Source organism: Ictidomys tridecemlineatus, chromosome 1 (genome assembly GCF_052094955.1).
Source record: "Ictidomys tridecemlineatus isolate mIctTri1 chromosome 1, mIctTri1.hap1, whole genome shotgun sequence".
In the NCBI taxonomy this organism is placed as follows: Eukaryota; Metazoa; Chordata; class Mammalia; order Rodentia; family Sciuridae; genus Ictidomys; species Ictidomys tridecemlineatus.
In genome coordinates this window covers 11,709,939-11,731,136 of record NC_135477.1, presented here as the reverse complement: position 1 = coordinate 11,731,136, position 21,198 = coordinate 11,709,939, and positions in this window count along the sequence as shown.

Here is a 21,198-nt window from a genome sequence, read left to right as displayed (position 1 = left end):
AAGACTGAGAAGGGATATTCAAGAGGAGGAAGGGTTTCAGGAGGAAGAGAGCTGGGCCCCAGGGAACACAGTCTGGCCTTATACTACCCATCTTTCCACTTGCTCCAGGTTTCATCTGATTCTTCAAAGAACTGCTCTGTCTGCTACCATCAGAGCCTCCCACGGAGCATGCCCAGCTCCAGGCCACCAATTCCTGCAAAGAATACCCAGCCAGGCTCATGATTTCCCGACTAGCCCAGCACACAAGTAGACCCTCAGTCTGCATATGGACTACCTCTCTCACATGACTAAGTGTACTTGCAGACTACGACTTCCTGAAAATGTCACTGCTTTTAATTGCTAGTGCATGCTCACCAACTACTACACAACAGCAAGTCCCTCGAGGGATTCATTACCTTAATAAGCAGAACATTTTGTACAGGATAAAAATAGTTTCCCCTAAGAATGGAGCCTCCTTTTAAGGGCTTGGTCTCCAGTCCCAACTATCCCAGAGAATGACACAGTATCCTTTGGGCACAAAGATGTTGTCTTGAGTTTTTTAAAGAAAATCCATGTAGGGCTGGGGATGTGGCTCAAGCGGTACCATGCTCGCCTGGCATGCGTGCGGCCCGGGTTCGATCCTCAGCACCACATACAAAGATGTTGTGTCAGCCAAAGATTAAAAAATAAATATTAAAAAATTCTCTCTCTCTCTCTCTCTTTAAAAAAAAAGAACTTGAATCTTCTTTAAAAAAAAAAAAAGAAAAGAAAATCCATGTGATACTAGTTGTGTGTTAACCTGGGGGAGTCATGGGGGTGTCATGGAGGAGGAAAATAAGAGGTCATCGTAGTCTGGGGGACTGGCAAACTTTTCTGTAGTAAAGACGTTGGGTATTGTGGGCCAAACTGTCTGGTTGCCCTCCATTGTAGCAGGAAAGCAGCTATAAACCATATGCAGACAAATGAACAGGGTGGTGCTTTAATGAAACTTTGTTTCCAGAAATAACTGACAGGTCACATTCGATCCACAGGTTGAGTCAGCTCTACCTGGCTGACCTCTGCTCTGACCTCTCATTTTACAGATGTGGAACCTGACCCTTGGTGGCCCCTTCTCCTGCCAGCATGGATCCTCGTGCAACCTGTGTGGTGGTAATGGTCTTTGGATATCTTCTCCTGAAAGCCCCAGTATGAGTGTGGTGAGCGGTGGTGTCTGGGCCTCTGTGGTTGTGAAACATTTGTAATGTCACACTTGTTTGTTGATATTAAGGGTTTCCCAGAAGACTGAGAGCTCTTTGAGGTTGGAGACCTTGAATCAGCCAACTCCTAACCCCAGTTATTTCCCAGCAGAGCCTCTGAGGCATTGGAAGGGCAGCGCAGAAGTGAATAAATGAGGCCCAGAGAGGGGAAGGGTTGGAACAAGGTCACTAGTCTAATTATCGGTCAGAATCCAAATCAGGACATTGCAACTTCTTTGTTTTCATATAATATAATCTGCCATTGGTTAAATATAAAGCTGTTCCAGGCATTGTGGAATTGTAAGCATGTTATTTAATTCATCAAGGAATACCTACTCAAAGCACCTGCAAGTCAAGAGGCCCCACGCTGAATGCTGTGGGCAGGGAAGGGCTCTGAGCACCGAGCACCGTACCATGACTCTGGGAAAATAGATTTCACCTTTACTTTCCACCTCTCCCTCTCCCAGAGATGCATGTGCACACGTTCTCACACACAGAGGCATATGAACACACATACATGGACACACATAGAGCAGGACTGTCACTGAAGAGTCAGTCCAGGGCCTTTGAGCTAGATTTCTGGGAATAACCTCCATGGCTTTCTGGAGCATCCATATATCACACATAAACCGATGTGCCTTTTTTAGATTATTACAACAAACCATGATTTCCCAAAGCTCAACTGTACTCAGAAAGTGACTTAAGATACCCTTCTTGATTTGGGGTGTGCTATAGTATAGTTGATGTCTGTTTTAACACTAAGGTGACAGGCAATGCTACAGTGCACAAATTAAAAAGAGGGAAGCAAGTCCTTTCTCTTACAGTGTCCTCTGAGCACCAATGAGGGTCGCTCATTTGACATCAGCTCTCAGGGGTTCAGAATTGGATCTGCAGGCTCTAGACTGCTTTGGCATCAGGGTTGAACATTTCTGCCAGAGTGGAAAAAACAGGAACGAGGAACCAAATCTGGAGGCTGATTTCGCCACCTTCCACGAGCTGGGAGCTGTTCTCTAACTTAACCTCCCTCAGATCCCTTCATGCATCTTAGCATCTCGATTCACCTGTCTGCAAAATTAAAACACCTGCCTCACAGACCCCCTGTGAACACTAAATAAATCATGAAAAATTTTAAAGGTCTAGAACAGCCCATGGTAAGTACTCAGTTGGTCTGGCACATTTAGCAGGTATCTAATTAGGTATTCTCTATTCCTCCACTTTTGTTTTTCATGTAGAAAAAAAAATTGCATACACTCCTAGAGGGATTTTTTAAAATTTATTTTCTTTTGTTTTTGTCTTTTAATTCAGAAGTAGTAAAAGCACAGAGGTGCTCCATGACATCTGTGTCACCCGTCTGCTTTCTCTGGCCTTTGAACAAAGCAAAAAGGGGCAACTACAGAAAAGGGGGGAAAAAATCCAGACTCAAACTGCAAGAAAAAAGCCCGAACCTCAATGTTTCATCAGCTGCCTTCATGTGGAGTTTGGCTAATTCAACAAGACTATTTCATTTTTTTTTTTTAAACATTCTCATTCCTAGGAGCACAATTCCATTCAAAAGCTCAGTTCACTTGGGAAGTTCACCAACCTGTCACTCAATCCATCTCACGCCTTCTTTTTGGAAGGGCCTTTGCAGCCAGGCTGTGAGGCCTGGAGTGACAGTCACATATCAAGCTCACCTGCACGCACTTCTCCCAGGCGGGCTCTGCACACACCTTGAGGAGCCCCACCTGGACACCCTGCCCCCTACCAGGCTGGAGACCCAGAGCGGGCCACAGGCTGTCCTGCCAGAGCTGCATTCCAGTGAGTGGGACAGAGACCAAGCAAGGAACGATGGCAGAGATGCCAAGGTTTGTAACAGAGGAGTGCAAGACCATGAGGGTACCCAGAAGGGGACACCCAGTCAGGAGGTAAAATCAGAGATGGATTCCTGGAGGAAGACCAGCAGGAGCGGGCAAAGCCCCTGGGCCTCTTGTAAGAAGGTGTCTTCTTCGGCAGCCTTTTCAGTGCTGCAACCAAAAGACCAACCAGAACAGCTGTAGAGGAGGAAAAGGTTTTAGGAGCTCACGGTTTCAGAGGTCTCCCTCCCCTGACAGCAGGCTCCATTCCTCAGGGCTCGAGGTGAGGCAGGACATCCCAGGGGAAGAGCGGGAAGACGAGCGGCTCACGTGATGATCAGGAAGCAGAGCGACTCCCCTCTCCAGATACAAAATATATACCCCCTGGCCATGCTCCCGGTGAACCACTCCTCCAGCCACACCCACCTGCCTCCAGTTACCACTCAGTTAATCCCACCAGGATCAATTCACTGATTAGGATGAGTCTATAACCCCATCATGTCTCCTCCAAACCTTCTTGCATTGTCTCACACGTGAGCTTTTGGGAGACGCCTCACATTCAAGCCATTACAGAAGGGGAAAAGCAGAGATGACCACCAGGCGATGGGCGACAGGCCTGAGCTGGAGGAGCGGGGTCTGGGCTGGCGGGCAGGCTCCTGACGCAGAAAGCTGCTTTTACTCTGCAGCTTCCTATCTGGCCAGTCCCCAGAGGATCTGGCAGGGCTCTCCCCACGCATGCCCACCAGCATCTAAGGTGGCATATCCAAGAGCCTTCTGGCTTGGGGACAGAGCCATGCTTAGAGACCCATACAGGCAAGTAGGGACCATGGTAGTAGCTGTTCTATAGGCCCCATAGCCCAGGAACCCCGGGTGTGGGAGGCCGCCTGCCCATGAGCTCAGCATCCCCTCTCAGTCTTGAGTAAAGGGGGTGTTGGTCTGGCATCACATGCCACATGCTGTGCAAAGCAGTGACCTTCACCTTTGCTCCGCAGAGAAGATTGATCTAGACCTGGACTTGGGTGTTACTCGACGGGATTGGACAAACCCCTCTCCCCTGAAACCTTATCCCTGTCTTATTTGGTGAAGAACATCCTATGGAAACTCCTTTGTGTGTCCCCCTCCATAAAAATAAAGAGATTCCGGGTGCACGCTCTCTTTTCCAGCGCCTTCCAGCATGGAAGCTGACCCTTAAGGTCGCAGAGCCATCCTGCCTTGATATGAAAATGACTTCTGTGTCTGGTGCTTTCTTAGCTTAATGTTGCAGCCAGCTCTTTTGAACTCAGTTCATCTTCAGCGTGGGTCCCTGGTGAGACCAGGGAGTTACAGAGAGTAGCAGGGTCACCTGATGAGACTCAACACTGTCACTCCTACTCTAGGCTGTTCTTCCCAGAGCATCAGGGTCCAGACACAAGGCCTCTTCTGGGTCACAGCAGGCACAGATAGTGATGTTGGAAGTGCCCATAGCTCCAGAGGCCCAAGGAGGGAAGCATGTCCCCCAGCTGTGAGAGCAGGCCCCGAGCCAAGCCAGTCCTGACCAGCTGCAGAAGCCCTTGCACTCCTGACCCCAAACTTCCCATGAAGAGCGTCTGTCTCGGGGAGGGGAGGAGGGGGCCAGGGAGGTGCAGAGGGCTCTGCAGCATTCCCAGGTTGGAGTATTTGCCTCCAACAGCGCTGGGAAAGGAAAGGTCCTGAGAGCTCTGTCCCTGGGGGGAATCAGCTTCTAGAGACACAGAACTGAAGAGAGCAGATGGGGAAAACCGGCCGGGGAAGATAGAGGAAATGCTTTGCTGAACTGTTTCTAGAAAATATGCTAGAAACCACATGCTATGTTTTGTTAAATATAGTTTATTAAACATATATTTTAAAATAGGAAAACTTTTTTTTTTTGGGCGGGGGGTGGGGGTGGGTCTTGAACCCAGGGGTGTTCAACCACTGAGCCATTCCCTCGTCCTTTTTTATATTCAGAGAGGGTCCTGTTAAGTTGCTTAGGGTCTTGTTAAGTTCCTGAGGCTGGCTTTGAACTTGTGATCCTCCTGTCTCAGCCTCCTGAGGTGCTGGGATTACAGGCGTGCACCTCAGTGCCCAGCTAGGAGAACTCTGAATGTGATATATGTTTTTTCACAAGAGAAGATACTAGACCATACTTTGGGAATTCTATTTGTAAAGTTAGATATTAGACCATGGTTGGCAATATGTTGGGATCCCCCATGAGGGCTATTTCACTTTAAACTCTGTTCAGGAGGTCCCTAATTCCCAGGGTTAGTCTTTGAGATTCATAACTTCAATTTTGCATTCTGCTTTGGCTTAGCCCCTTGAACACAAGCCAGATTGTGCTGTACAGAGCCTGGACATCCTGTCTGTAGTCTTCTTCCCTAGTAACAACTCTCTGGCTGCCTGATTGAGGCTGCTTCTCTGAAGAGTGGAATTGACATATCTCTGACCCACAGCCTGCCAAGTGCACCTGTAGCATCTGCCCAGGAGTATAGAACTTCCCTTGGAAATCGGGCCCCTGCTCTCAAACTCCATCTAATGAGAGCAAAATTTGTAGACTGTGCACCAAAAGAGACATTGTAACAAATAAATTGCAAAAAGCACTCTGAAAAATAATTTGGGATGGTCTCTATTATACACCCTATCTTTAAAACTTTTCAAACAAGTATCTTTTTCGAAAGTTTCCAAGAATACCAGAAAACCTAGCCAATGCTGTTGCAAACCTACAAGGATCCATTTACTTCATGCAGCAAGCCGTCTAGAAGGAAATTCCTGGTGTGACCACCTAAAGAATGCAAGAAGGAGCCAGGGTGGTGATGCATGCCTGTAATCCCAGCATCTCAGGAGGCTGAGACAGGAGGATGGCGAGTTCAAAGCCAGCCTCAGCAAAAAGAGGGGCACTAAGTGAATCAGTTTGGGGATGTAGCTCAGTGGTCGAGTGCCCCTGCATTCAAATCCCCGTACTTCCCCGCCCCCTCCCCCCCCAAAAAAAATGCAAGAAGGACTTAGATCCTCTGAATTCTTGTGTCACATGTCCTGTGCAAGTCCAAACAGCCTCCACAGTCACAAGATGGGTGCAGCAATTTCCAGACTTGCAAGAGGAGAAGGGTGAAGGGCAAAAGGGCCAAAATGCCTTTTCCACAGGAGCTGTACTTCCTAACACTTTATTTTCACAATATCTTAAATGTATAGTTGAAAGTAATTTATAGGAAACATTTGTATACCCAACACCTGGATTCTATTAATATTTCGACATATCTGTTGAATCACACATCTGTCCAGCTATCCATCATCAATTGTCAGAGACGTTTCAACATAAATTACAGAATCGGTGGTACACTTTCCCCTTACTTAAGCATCCTCATGAGTTTTGCTCTGTCTGAGACACTCTCACATCTCATTGGTCAGAAATGTATCCAATGGCCATCTTGCTGCAAGGAAGGCTGGGACAGATCATGTGTTTTAAGTCGTCTTGGCATTCCAAATAAAACCAGGGTTGTGTGAGTTAAGAAAGAGATGGGCAATGGACATTGGTTAGGCAGCCAGCAGGGTCTGCACAAAAGGGGCAGCTCTTTATAAAGTTTAGCCTTACTAGAATTTTTATCGTTCTTAATCTGAAAATGTGCCCAGAGCAGAGAACCAACCCAGCAGCACTGGTGTGCAGCTCTGGAGGCTGAGGCCACATTTGCAATGGCTTAGTTTCACTGGCTGACTTTTACTGGCTGACTCCTCTGGGGACAGGAGCAAACCCGGAACTGGCCCTTTCTCCCTTTCTGCTGCTGGTATAGTTTTTGGTCTCTCTCAAAATTTCAACAGAAGACCCAGTTAATGAATATTTATATAGTAAAACATATCAATCTGTCAGCTATGCTTCCAGAAACTCAGCTGCTCAAAAGGTAGCCATGAACGAGTACCACTGTGTGTTTCTACTTTCTGAAAATAAGTTTTTCGGGGAAAGGAAGTCCTGGGGTCCAGATTGGGGAATTTAGGTTCTGGTCTTTGTTCTGCTCCCAACTAGCTCACTCCTTTTTGGGGCCTTCTTTTCCTCATTTGGGATATAATCTATGCACGCTAACAAACAGCCTTTGATGTGCAATTCTACACATGGAGTCTGAAATGATTTCATTAAATATTACATGGTCCCCACCTTTGAGAATGTGATGTCTACTCTCTCTATAGGGCAGGTGGCAGCAACCAGGCACCGTGCAGCAAGAACTGACAGCCCGAGGAGAAAGGAAATCAAAGTACATAAGCCCAGCTACAGAGGGGCATTTGGTGGGGTGGGGGGTGGGGTAAAAGCTCTGTACCCTCAACCGCCCATGGACAGCGCACACCTATACTTGATGATTACGGTGAGTACCCTGACCCATGAAAAGGTCCAAATTAGCTTCAGGTAAGTCTGGGTAAGAAAGCAGAGGTATTTGAAACTCATTTTAGAAATATTTCATAAAATGGTTTAATATTTTAAATGCTATTACATTTATGTTACCGGATGACTTACACGTTTTATCGTATATACCAACATCACAGGGTCAGGCCATGGTCTACTGAATGTGTCCCGGACACAGACTCATAACCACACTGGCTCAACTATTTAACAGGAGGCGTGTCTCGTCTCCTCTGTGCAAAAGCACTGGGTCCATGAGGGGCACAAAGGGTGTCAGGAAACTAGAGGAGGGTCAGAGGGCCACCTTGAACTTCAAGGAGAAAATGGTCCTTTTTCTACACCTTCTTAAACATCAGGTGCAGAGCATCCAATGGGGAGGCTTTCTAAAACAACAGGCAGAGGGTCCAGGAAAGGGCAACATGCAGGAGAGTGGGAATTGTGGAGACAGAGGAAAGGTGCCAAGTGTTTATTAAGTGATATAGAAAACAACATGGATGCTCTTGGCAACTAAGAATCTGACCTTTACTTACAGATTATGAACTACCACTGAAGGTCTGATAGGATCAGAGCTGTGCCTTTGGAAGAATGTTCTGAAAGCAATGTGTAGGCTGTATTAGTGCAGGGTGAGGCTAGAGACAGCAAGATCCAGCAAGAGGCTACCAAAATCGTCTCTTAAAATCACTAAAATGAGCCAGGTGCAGTGGCACACCCCTGTAATCCCAGTGGCTTGGGAGGCTGAGGAGAAGGATCACAGGTTCAAGTTAAGCGTTGCCTACTCGTAGCCTTTGCCCAATTTTCTGTTGGGGTGTTTGCAGTTTTTTTTTTTTGATGCCCTATGTTTTATGTTCTATGTTTTTACATGTTCTGTGTACAAATAATTTATTAGTTTTATGTTGTACATGTGTCCTTGTAAAGACCACGGCGTCTAAGCTGCTTATCATATCTTGAACAGAATTTTGATCTGGTCAAAATGACCAATATTTTCCTTTGTGAAAAAAAAACTAAAGTAAAAGATTAAATAATGAAAATATAATAAGGGCTGGGGTTGTGGCTCAGTGACTGAGCATCCCTGAGTTCAATTCCTGGTATTTTTTCAATCATAAAAAATTATTGAAATTAATAACTAATGAAAAGGTCCTTGCAAAGACTGATACGCAAATGTTTACAACAACATTAGTCACAATAACCCAAACTGGATATGACCAAATGTGCTTCAAAAGAAAAATGGTTAAACAAATCGTGGTATATCTACACAACAGAATACTACTCAGTAATATAAAGAAATGAACTACCGATCTAAATGATCTAAATGATCTGAATATCAAGATCATTATGATGGTGTAATAAAGAGGCTAGGCCATTCCCCTCCCCGCCCCAAAAGTCTATATTGTTTGATACCATTTGTGCAAAATTACAGACTTACAAAGTAATCTGTAATGATTAAAAAGGATATCAGTGGTTGGAGAATAGGAGCGGGAGATGGATGGCCAATGGGGTCACAAGGAATCTTTTGGGGCTCATGGAAATTCTTAGGAGGTTTTACAGTATATAATTCTATCTAAACTAACCAAATTGCTTATTTTAAATGGATGTGCCTTGCTCTATATGAATTTATACCAAAATAAAATTTATTTAAAAAGTTAGGATTTTTGGATAAAGATGGTGGGTGGAACTTAACTGTTCTATTCTTTCCTTGCAATAATAAAAGTGTTGTTTTTAAAAGGCACATATCTAAAAAGGGCAATAAAATGGAAAGAGAGTCATTAGCAGCAAAGTTAGTAGAAGCTAGAAAGGAGCCCAAATAGAGCAGACCTGAGATGATGGGATCCAGATGAAATCTGGTGGAAGATTTTCTTTCCCATTAAGTCTCAGGTTTTCTTTCTTTCTTTTTTTTAAAGGCTAGTCATTTTACTACCATTTTTTTTTTTTTTTGCTGATGGGAAAGACCAGTGATTGTCGGGCAGTATGTCCTGAAGCTGATGACTCTGGGTCAATATTCTCAGCCACACAAGACAGGTCTTCAATATGTTTTCGAATGTTTTTTCTTTCCAGCTTTTGAAAACATTGCCTGAGTGCAGGGCTTTTAATAGTTATTTTGTTCCTTGTATTGATTTTCCTCTTCTATTATCTATATCTTGTGTCTTCTTCTCTTAATTTCCAAAATTTGTCACTTTGTTTTCCTCACAAATTCTTTTGACATCATTTGCAAAACTGTTTTGAAATTTTCTTCCTTTTCACTTCCTCTTCATTCCTTCTAGTTTACTCCTCATTTCTGAAATTGTCTTTTATTTCTAATTCCTTCTTGCTTTTTGTCACCTCATCCCTGAGTTTTTCGAACTTTGGGTTGGTGGTTTTCATATCATATGTCATTGTCTCTTGTCTTTTAACCTGTCTTGAAATGGTACATTACAACTTTTGTGAGCTTTTATTCTTTTGGGTAAAAGTTTCATTCTTTGTCATTACTTATAGGGATGTTATCCTGTTTCTTATTCTTTAAAAAAAAATTTTTTTTAGTTGTTGATGGACCTTCATTTTATTTATTTATGTGTGGTGCTGAGAATCAAACCCAGTGCTTCTCACTCTTGCTGTTTTTTTTTATAAGTTTAAACATTCGACCCCAATGTTTCTGATGTTTAATTATATATAACTTTAGTTTTCCTAAACTTTTAGAGAGAAGATTGAGTCAAAGTGCTTTTCTAACTTGATAGCACCAATAACGTGTGTGTGTGTGTGTGTGTGTGTGTGTGTGTGCGTGTTAAAAAATATGGTGGCTTGGGCTGGGACATAGTTTAGTGGTAGAGTGCTTATTTGTGCCAGGAATGAGTGAAGCCCTGGTTTCCATCCCCACTGCATTTTACACACACACACACACACACACACACACACACACACACAAACATTAATATATACAACATATATAGCATTACATATATAATCTCACACATACACACACACATGCACGTGCACGCATATGGTGGCTTGCTTTCCAAGATTTCCAGGCTCTGCCCTCTCAGCAACTTTAATCTGAACCTTCTCTTTTCCCTCTTCGTCCCTATTGCCCCTGTCCTACCCACCTTGATTTCAGCCCCAACACTTTTCCTCTGCTGGGCCCTGACTTGAAAGGGAGCCTCACAGGTTCAGTTTTGAGTTCCCAGTGGCCAGACTGCAGTGGCCCCTTCAGTGTTATTGCAGTCTCCTGGCTTCCACCTTCCCTGTCCCACCTGTGTGCACACCTGGTGACTCTGTCAAGCTGACTTGGGTCCCTCAGATGCTCTATTGATTTCCGCTGTGAAGATGCTAATAGCATTCAGGTCTTGAAGTTGTTGAGTTTCCCCAACCTTTTGAATGTTGGAGTTCATGGTTTAGCTATCTAGTTGCTGGGGAGTTTTGTTTTTGTTTTGTTTCATCTGAGAAGTATGTTGCCCAAATCACAATTGCCTTGTGGATTTCACTAACTTAATGGGTAGTTTAGGGAGATAACAAATACAGCTAAGGAGAGAAGGAGTAGGACAGACACAATGAACAAATTGGTCAACTCTTTCTTTTAACATTTTTTAGTTGTTGATACACCTTTATTTTATTTATTTATACACAGTGCTGAGAATTGAACCCAGTGCCTCACACATACCAGGTGAGTGCTCTACCACTGAGCCCCAGCCCCAGCCCCAACTTTGCTAACTCTTTACGTGTGACAGCAAACAAAAAATATTAGTCCTCTAAATTTTTTTTTCTATGTAATCCTCACCTCAAGGTCAAATCTGTCAAAATTTAAAAAGTGAGAATTCTTTTGTACGAAGCTAGGTCTTTGGTTCTTAAAATAAAACATCTGTCAAGACTAGACCTCCACACCAACTCTCCCTACTCCACCCTTGTTTTCCATTTATATTATCAGCCTGAAGTTCAGAACCCTACAGTTCAGAGAGAGACAGAGACAGGGTCAAAGAGACAGAGAGGAGCTGGGGACAAAATATAATCCCCAAGGGCACAGATGAATTAATCCCCTGATGAGATTACAGCTCATCTATAATCATCTCACTTTGAACACTGCTGTGTTGGATAGCATGTCTCCCACACATGAGCTCTTTGGAGGGCATTTCACAACCAAACCATAGCCCAGGTTCTTTTCATGTGCCAAAAAGCGTTCCTTATACAAATAGGTGTTAATTCCATGGGTTTATGCTCCAGTTCTGTGAATGATATGCTATTAACCAGAGTCAGAACTCCATTGTTACCTCCCCTTGACCACCATTGCTTGCCAATAGAAGGCACCCCATTAGGACAAGCTCCAGCTTGGGGCAATGAACAGCAAAGGATAGAGATTATTCAAACTATATCAATGTGAAGATTGCAAGCTTTACATTTCACAACATCAGATACTGTCATTATTTCACCAGGGACGTTATTTTTGGCATCATGAAACATGAAGATAAGTGATGAAATGCATGGGGAAGAGGTTTCAGTAAACAGTCACTATCTTTAACATCCCGCACAAGAGTGATCTAACCTTTGCAAAGCATTCACTGATTTGAGAAGCTCGAACACATTTTCATTGTTAGGTCTCACTGGTAATTCTCTGTTGCATTACCTTTTCTGTTTAAAAAATAAATTAAAACAATCTAAGAAGGCAGATAATGTTTAATGGAAAAGGGCAGCGATGGACTAATGGTTGCTTAGCAACCACTAGACATTGTTTTGCTGCTTCACTTTACAGAAGCCAAAATGGCGGCTGTAATCCTTCTGCAACCCCCTGGATTGTGTATGTGTGATAATTCCCTCTGGGTCAAAATCATTTTATTTTTTTGTCTTGGGCTCTGGATCCTTCCTTTTTCAATCTCCAAGTGGAGAAAACTCACTGCCTAATATTTGGACATGCTAATGCTTTCATGAACTTCTTTGGGTGACAGTATTGTTTTCAGACCTTCCCTACTTGTTGAGTCCCCCTTCCTGCCACTCTTGATGGGTGATTGGATGAATAACCGGATCCTGGTTACATATATTTTGAGGTGAAGAAAGTTACTTGGTATGGTTTAGTTTTGGAAAGTACCCTCTTGTCTCACCCTCCCTTCTGTTTCCACAGAGTCTTGACTGCTCAGTTCCCAAAGGCCAAGGAAAGACGCTAATTCTTTGACAATGGGATTTTTCTCACAACTAGAGGATGGAAGGGTGGACAAATATGGCTACAAAAAGTATATTTAGAATTTTCAGGATTATAATTATGTCCAATAAGACTTAATAAACCTATTTTAAAAAAATAACATTTCTATTAGCTTGTCTTGAAACACAATAAGAAAACCCAAAATACCTGAATTTCTTTAACTTTTTGCTATCCTTATCTCACAAGTAGACTGGAAGTAGGTCTTTTGTGGCCTTGGCTATTATGAAATAGCAACCATGTTGGGGGTTGTTCATGTTGGCTTGCTGATTTGGGGCAGATACAGGGGAGGTGATTTCTCAGCCACCTCATGGTGGGAATTGTAGTAAAGCAGGCTGGAAATTGGAGTATTTAAGAGGTAGGAAAGTTTTAAGAGGTTTGTGACCTACTGAAACTGTGCTTAGAATGCAATGTGTATTTTCACATGTACATCTTTCTAAAAAGAGGGTCTGTAACCTTCAACAGTTAAAAATCAGGAGCAGAGAGGGAGATGAGGAAATGAAGAGTTTTGTGAAGAATCTTTGCTCTCAGAACAATACGTTGAGGACAAGCTAGAGCAGAAATATCTTCAAAGGAAAGATGAGAGAAAAGGAGGAATTGTCTAGTTTTTTAGTTCATTAATTCAGTCAACAGACACCTTTTGGACATTTACCATGTATGAGTCATTGAGAAAGGTCCCAGAAACACATCATGAAAGACAAGGCCTATGGTATGCAGCCTAGGGCACTGAACATTGACTGAACACATACTGTATGCTGGAGCATTTGTGCACTTTAATAAAATCTTCATGAACAACCATATAAACTTCAAATTATTATATGACCATATTAAACCTCAAAGTGTATATGAACTAAGATCTGACTCCAAAGCCAGTCCTTTACCAACCCCACCCATAGACTCTTAGCTTTGGGGAATTCTTTGGGCAAAATCCAGGAATATATCAAGCTGGGATTTGGGTGATTCCAAAGACAGCAGCTTCCACCTGGAATGTGCACTGTATTGGGGCCTGACTTCCCTAAAGGTCCAGGGAGAGAACAGAAATGTTCCGACTGTGTGCTAAGCACCAAAGGAGAATCAGTGCTAATAACTGAGGCCCTGACTGCATGCCTGGCCCCTTGCTAAACTCTCCACCTGCGTCATTGGAATATCCACCATACGTTGAGGCTTAAAGGGTTTGTCACTTTGACATTCTTTGAAAACGGGAGTTATCAATTACACTTTTGTTTCTTCACACAGACTATAGTGATAACTCCAGTCAAGCCAACATTTACACGGACATGGGACGCTCAGGAATTGTGAAGGAGGTTAGATTTCACCCTCCTTGCAAGTTATCCTGCACTGTTACATGGATGCTGGTAGAAGCCCCTAGATTCTTGGGTCCAAGAGATAAAGGACAATTTACTACTCACCATGATAGAAGTAGCTATAGTTTCAGTGTTTTGCACTGATTCCCAAAGTGTGATCTTAGGAGGGCCAATGTCACACTGGAGAGGGACTCTGACATTAGGGAATATCCTGGTGGAAGCACTGCTGCTCTTGCCCGAGTGAGACACCATCTCAATCTTCCAAGGTTGTTTATTTACAAACACCCTTGCAAAGATAGTTTGGAACAAAAGGGTAAAGTGCTTCCTGCTTTGCTTTTCAAGATGTGAAAAAAGTCCAAGAATTGTCTGGAGAATCGACTCCTAACAAGCATATTGTGTGCTCCATGTCATAGTCTATTGTAAGTACTTTCATGTTCATTAATTTCTTTAATTCTCACAACCCTATTATCATCTTCATTTTTTTCAGAATAACCTAAGGTACAGGAAGATTAAGCCATCTGCCTGATGTTACACATTCTGCAACTGTCAGGGCTGAGATTTAAATCTGGGTTGTCCCATAGCCCACTGTGATGAGACTTCACCACTTGCATATCTTCTGGAGTCGGCAACATGTCCCTCTGGGCCTCTTGTTATCCATAGCTTATCACCATTGAGAGCACAGTGCTTCTCAACCTGGAGTGCACATCAGAATCCCCGGGGTCTTGTTACAACAGTTCCTGATTCAGATCCCGTGTGGGGCCTGAGCACTTGCATTTGTCTTTCCCAGGTGATGTCACAATTTTATTATCTGTTCTCCCCACTATAATACAAGCTCTACAAAGTCTAGTATTTTTGTTTTATGCACAGTATCCTCAGTGCTTGCCACAGTACCCAGAACATCACAAGCCTTCAAAATGTATTTATTCAAAGAATGAGGAAAGAAAATGGGTATGTGTGTGTGTGGCGTTTCTTCCAGATTCTGTTATCTGACCTTGAGTTTGGAAAATCTTCTAGTGCCATCCTGGCAGACCATGGAGCAGTCCTCATTGCCTCAAGCTACAGAGGTAAAGGGGCCAGGGCACTGAATCTTGAAGAAGGCAGCCTGCTCCTGAGAGCTGTACAACTGACAAGGTTTTAGACAGCAAGGATTGTTGAAGCTACTTTGGGTAATATATGAATTTCATAAACACACCTTCTGAGGTGCAGAGAAACATCTGAGGACTTTAATGAAGCCCTCCACCGTTGGGAATAGAACTTTCATGTGCGTGGACTTTGGATTTTTCTTTTTGAACACTGCTGGCAAGAAAGCAAGTATCAAGCGAGGATTCCAATTGAGTTCTTTGACACAGACCCTTTCTTTTCTGCTCTTTTTTTGAAAATGAAAAGTGGTTTACCAAGTAGAGCCAGCCTGTTTGGGGCTGTGAGCATTATATTAATGCAGTTACTCAGTATTCATACTATATGGTACTCCACCTCCCTATGGTTCGTGGAAAGATGTACGAGTCTTGTTAGCTTGCCTTTCTTTCCTTCTCCATGTAGAAAGGAGGTGTTACTCTACAACAACATGCCATTGTTAGGATGCACTAATCACAAAGAAGTGTATTAAAGTACAGACTCCCAGGCCCAGTTCTCCAAGTGGGACCACAAAGTTTATATTTTAGCAAATGATTCTGCTTGCAGGTGGGCATTAATAACACGAGAATCACTTGTGTCTTACTCAATTTTATGTTACTATGACAAACTATCAGAGACCAGGTTATTAACAAAGCACAGAGGTTTATTTGGCACACAGTTCAGGAGCTGAGAAGTCCCAGAACATGGCACCAGTGATTGCTTGGCATTTGGTGAGGCCTTTCTTGCTACAGCCTAACATGGAAGGTGTCACATGATGAGACACAGCAAGTGTTAGCCAGTGTGGATCTCTCTTCCTATAAAGCCACTAATGCCATCATGAGGATTCATCCTCATGAATCCTAATACCTCTCAAAGGTCTCACCTTCAAATATCATTAACATAAGACTTTGGGGATTAAGTTCCCAATACAGGAACTTTCAGGGGACACTTCATAGCAGAATAGGGGGAAAGGGCAAAGGCCTAGCCTTGGTTCTAATGCTGGAGCTTTAATGCTTGATGTATAGCTCTTAAATCTCCTAGCACCTCACTGTCCTCATTTTACAGAACAAAATATAATGCTTGTTGGGCTTCCTCAGAGAGGAGGTGCAAGAGCACTGTATGCAAATAGTAAAAAAAAAGAGTCTTCAATTTTTGATTACTAGACATTTACACAATGTTTGTATAAGTAGGTGTCTCTTTAAGGCAGGGGCATAAATAACAATAAATTCTCAGTGTTTAAAAAATTTTCAGTTGAGAGGCTAGGGTTGTGGCTCAGTGGTAGAATGCCTGCCTACTACTGAGGCACTGGATTTGATCATAGCACCGAATTAAAAAAATAAATGTCTATCCATCCATCCTTTCATCCCATGTAAAATGCTGGCCTGCGATCCTGTACTGGGTAGCTGAATAGGAATCACTCAAGAGGTAGAAAGCAAAGAAGAACAAATCAACATGGCATGCTTGGAGGCTCAGCAGATCTGGCTGGGTTGGGCTCAGAAATCTGTATGAGGGTTTTGAGGATGTGATTTCCAACCTAAAGGTCAAGAAAAACCTAGAGGAGTAGGAGACTGTAAATGATCCTTGAATAGTTTCATTTATCCTGGAAGTCAGTAGTCACAATATTTATGACTTCAGCTCCAGCACGCTTCATCCAGCGTATGATTCCACTGAATCATAACCACCAGCTAGAGTGTGCACTATTTAATCCCTTTGACTTCAATTCCCCACCCCATGCTGCCTTGTTTAAATAGATCTCAGCAGAAGAACAGCGACGAGGATGGCTTGTCCTGGCGCACATTGCACTGCCCTCTTCTGTAGTAGGTGCCCAGCTCATGGCTGCCAACTGTTCCCAGCTGTCCCTTTTCTGGATAACTACCCTCCACTGGAGAAAGTCTCTAGGTAGATGCCCCCTTGCTCTAGGCACTGACAGACTGATTCCAGGTGTAAGGATTGTTCCCTCCATGCAAACAGGAGCCCCCCCACCCCCATGCACTGGCTTTATCCTGTTCTGCTATTCCCTTCCCTTGCGGGTTTTTCCTGAAGTGCATTCCTTTATAAATTACTTTCACAAGAGATCTGAGGCATTGCTTCTAGGAAACCCACCTAAGGCACCCTCTACTGTGATCCTGGCTTACATGTTGATTTGGCCATGATCCCTAGCACTGCTGGGTGCTCACGGTCACCTCTCTGCCATTCTCTTGCTTGACATCTCAGATATTGCTGTTGAAGTGCCACCTTTTAAAACTCTCCTCTTCAACCTGTCTTCTGCACAATCTTCCCTTCTGGAAGATTTTGACTCAGCTTTGTCAACACATTCGAGTAAGTCTGACTACACCAAGTTACAAGAAGCAGTTTCTGCTAGTTAAAATCAAAAAAACTTACAGATACTACTTCAAGGTCATATGTGATTAAGGCAATGCGGCAGGTTTGCTGTTTACTAAAGCTTACTTCTTCTTCTTTCTGGAAGCAGCCAGTCTACATTTCCCAGCCTCCCCTACAGTTAGGTATAAAGTGATGAAGTTCTAGCCAGCGCAGTAAGGAGTACCGAGTTCCACTTCTAGGCCAGGCCTGTAACTTTCAGGAGTACTCTTTCCCTGCCAGTGTACTGGAGCAGGGACACCTGGTACAACTAGGAAAAGGTGGCCACAGTGCCAACAGCCCGGGTCTGAATGAGTGTCCAGGGCAAAGGCTCCAGTTGGTAGGATCATCCCTTGTCCCTTGTCTCATAAGCAAGCAACAAACTTCTGTGCTTGAGTCACTATATTTTGGGGACACACATTTGGCAGGAGCTAGCATTACCCTAACGTGGGCAGGCACTGACACCGCCTACCTGAAGGACATATTGACACAGTCTAACAAAAGCTCCAGCTTAAGTTACTAGGTGGTGAGCAGAACCCAATGTTAATGTTCACTCCTGAGTCACACTCCACCGGCAATCCTCACCTCTAGAGCACAGGAAGTGAGGCAGAAGTCAGGATGTCATCCACCCACTCTAACACAAGCACCATGGGTCAGTCCCAAGCTTGAGAACAACTGCAGGCAACGGCTCAGCTGGGCAATTCAACGTCCTGCACGCACACATGCAGGTGACTAAAACTGTTAATTTACTGCATGTGAATTATTTCTTTGTATTCAGCAAAGAAAAACTCACTGATTTTCTTAATAACCCATCTAAAAATCCAGTTGTCCAAAACTTGGTTTATATATATTTTCCATTAGACTGTGCTTATTTATCTTTGGGTGTGCCAGAGTTAGCTCAGTAAATGCCACATGGTTAAAGCTGTTCAGTAAACGCTCCTCAGATATCATGTGGGGAGGAATTCAAAGAAACTCAAAGCTTCATTGTTGTTTCATTATTTCTTGTGACATTCATAATTACTTCTCCTGGTATCACCCACTTTACAAATGAAAACACCTTTTTTCCTGGGCAGTCATAATTGTATGCTATCCATCAAACAATAAAACTTTGATAGCTGAGACACATTCAGCCTGAAGATGAAGTGATATATTAACTTCTTGACCAAATGCCAGAACTTACAGATGAATATGAAACAGACATCAATAATTACAGCTTGTACTGTAGCTGTTGGTTTCTAAAGCTCTGGGTTCAATGAACAAGTAATGACTGGATGGACACACCCTTCAGAAATGAGAGGTGGGAAAAGATTACCTCATTCCATACCTGTCACCAAGCAGGCCCCCTGCAGCAATTCAGCAAGAAGCAGCCCACAGGCCCATGAGGTGGCACTGGCTGCAGCTGCTAGGGTGGTACTCAGGAATGGGCACAGAAGGCAAGCTGGCATAGGACCAATAGGAGCCAAGTTTCTCTCAGGCACTGCCCTCCCTCCTTTTTGTTCCTGGGCATTTCTGTTTCCTTAAAAAACAGACCTGGGCATAAAACTAAAAATCGATTTCTTAAAAATGCCATCTCATTTGGGATATTTTTCATGTTTTTCTACGAATTTAGAAAGGGATTACTAATACCAATAAAAATATAATTATGCCTCAGATAATTCTTGATTTTACAAGCAGCTCTAGAAACACAGTATACTGCAATGGCATTTCATAAACTGTTCCACCAGGGCCTGTCTCTGTGTTCCAGGGATCAAAATCACCAGCGCCAGCGTAACAGGAAGCTTTTCAGAAGGCACCGCTGTACTTGAAGACACCCTGGCAAAATGAACACCCACCAAAGAGCAGGAGGAAGTGCCACTAAGGAAACATTCCACTCCACTCCCACACCATAGCAAAACTGTGACTCCTTTCTGAGTTCCCTTACAGCCACCCTGAGCTGCCACATGCTGCTCTGCTCCTGACCAAAGAACCCCTTTCCCTAAGTGGGTGCTGATGATTGCCACCATGCTAATGTGTGTGTGTGTGTGGGGGGGGGAGTAGTGTGGAGAGAAAAATAAAATAATAAAGTAAAAACGCAGTTCTGCTCACTTGATTAAAAATCTACAGAGAATCTCAACCTCAGAAATATAAAATGGGTCTCACTAAGTGTTCTACAATGGCCAAGAACCACATATCTTCATAAAATGTATCTTGACAGTTCACTCAAACTTATTCTATTGTATTCTGCTTTACAGCATAAGTCTCTCACTTAAGTTTGAAAACTTGGAAACATGTTCTGATTGTTTCACAATAAAACTACTTGAACTGTGTTGCTATGAGTTTTACCTTCAACCTTTAAAAGTACTTTCAAGATCTGTTACCAGGTTTGAAGACACCGATGCCACAGATACCAACCTGTGCTCGGTTTTGGAAAAAGATTTTCATATACACATTTTGTCCAAATATTACTATTTGTTTCATGAAAGTCAGAGCTAAGACTTTAGTAGAGTGTAAATTTTAAGCCAATGAATAAACAGTTGGCTTGACAAAATATTAAATTGACATGCAAAGCACTTGCAACCCTGCCAGATACTAAAAATAAAAGTGACTTCTGCCAACACTGAAAAACTTCAATTGTCCCAGTTGGTTCTGAGTTAGATGACTAGGTTTCACTGAGTTAATTTTCCAAAATGGTACTAAACATAACATCAGCTTGTTTCCCCAAACTTTATTCTCTCTTAAAAAAAAATGTTTAATGGGCATTTAAATATCAGATTCATACAATATTTTTTGGTAAAACACATTGCTAAAAAAATAATAATCTTTAACAAATGAGAATTTAGACATTCTGTAAATTACATCTTCATATTTTGAGTTAAATTCAAACTTCTCTAAGTTGTTAATAAGCTGAGTTATTAAAATATTTTAAAAAGAACACTTTAGACAAAAGGCATAAAGGAAATCAGTAGATTTCAACTGTGAGGTTCTAAGTTGTTAACTTGAGATAACATTTTATTCCTGTCCTTGGTCTGCCCCTCCTTAATCTGTCTGCCCCCAAAAATAAGTGTTTAAAATATGGAGTCTGAGATTTATGATCAGTTGCAGAAACCTGTTTAACTACTGATTTACAGTCTTGGCTGAGGTATTTAACTCTGTCATCAGAACTAATTATAGCAAGCCTGAGATTATATATTCAAACTCTCCTTTTGGTGAAGGAAATAGAATGTTCTGCTGAAAATCAGAAACATCCTGAGGGCTCCTACACAAGAATGCACTACCAACTTTACTTCTCAAAACCAGGGCTGTAAAGCTCCAAATTACTGTTCTTTAGTAAGCTGTTTTAGCCTAAAGTACTTAAACAATAAATCATAGTTACATTAATGCCATACCAATGGCTTAAAACATATTAATCTCAGTTAACAATAACTGACATTTACATTACTAATCTAATTCAAGCATTCTGGTAGTAGTCATGCACATGTTGAAGCTTCAGGAACTGAAGTTATTACTGATCCATAAAGAATCCTTATTTTAATGTGATCGGAATGGAGAGCCCTTGGGCAACAGGGGTACTCTAGGAATAATGCTCCCATTTCACTTTATAATGAGTAAAATGTCTAATTTGTATCAAGGTTGATCAAACAAAACCGGTCCCAAATAAGGTGCAGGCAGGGCCAACATAAGACACCAGTTCCTTCCTCTCTTGAACATCCTTCCTTTCCACCCACTCTTTGGCTGAACCAGTGTTTTGAAGCTTTTCACAGCTCATACCCTTAAACAAGTAGGAACATCATAGGAGATAGGGTTCCCTTGTCAAGTGAGTCCCCTATTGCATCTGACCCCACCACCACTGAATTCCACTCAGTTAAAA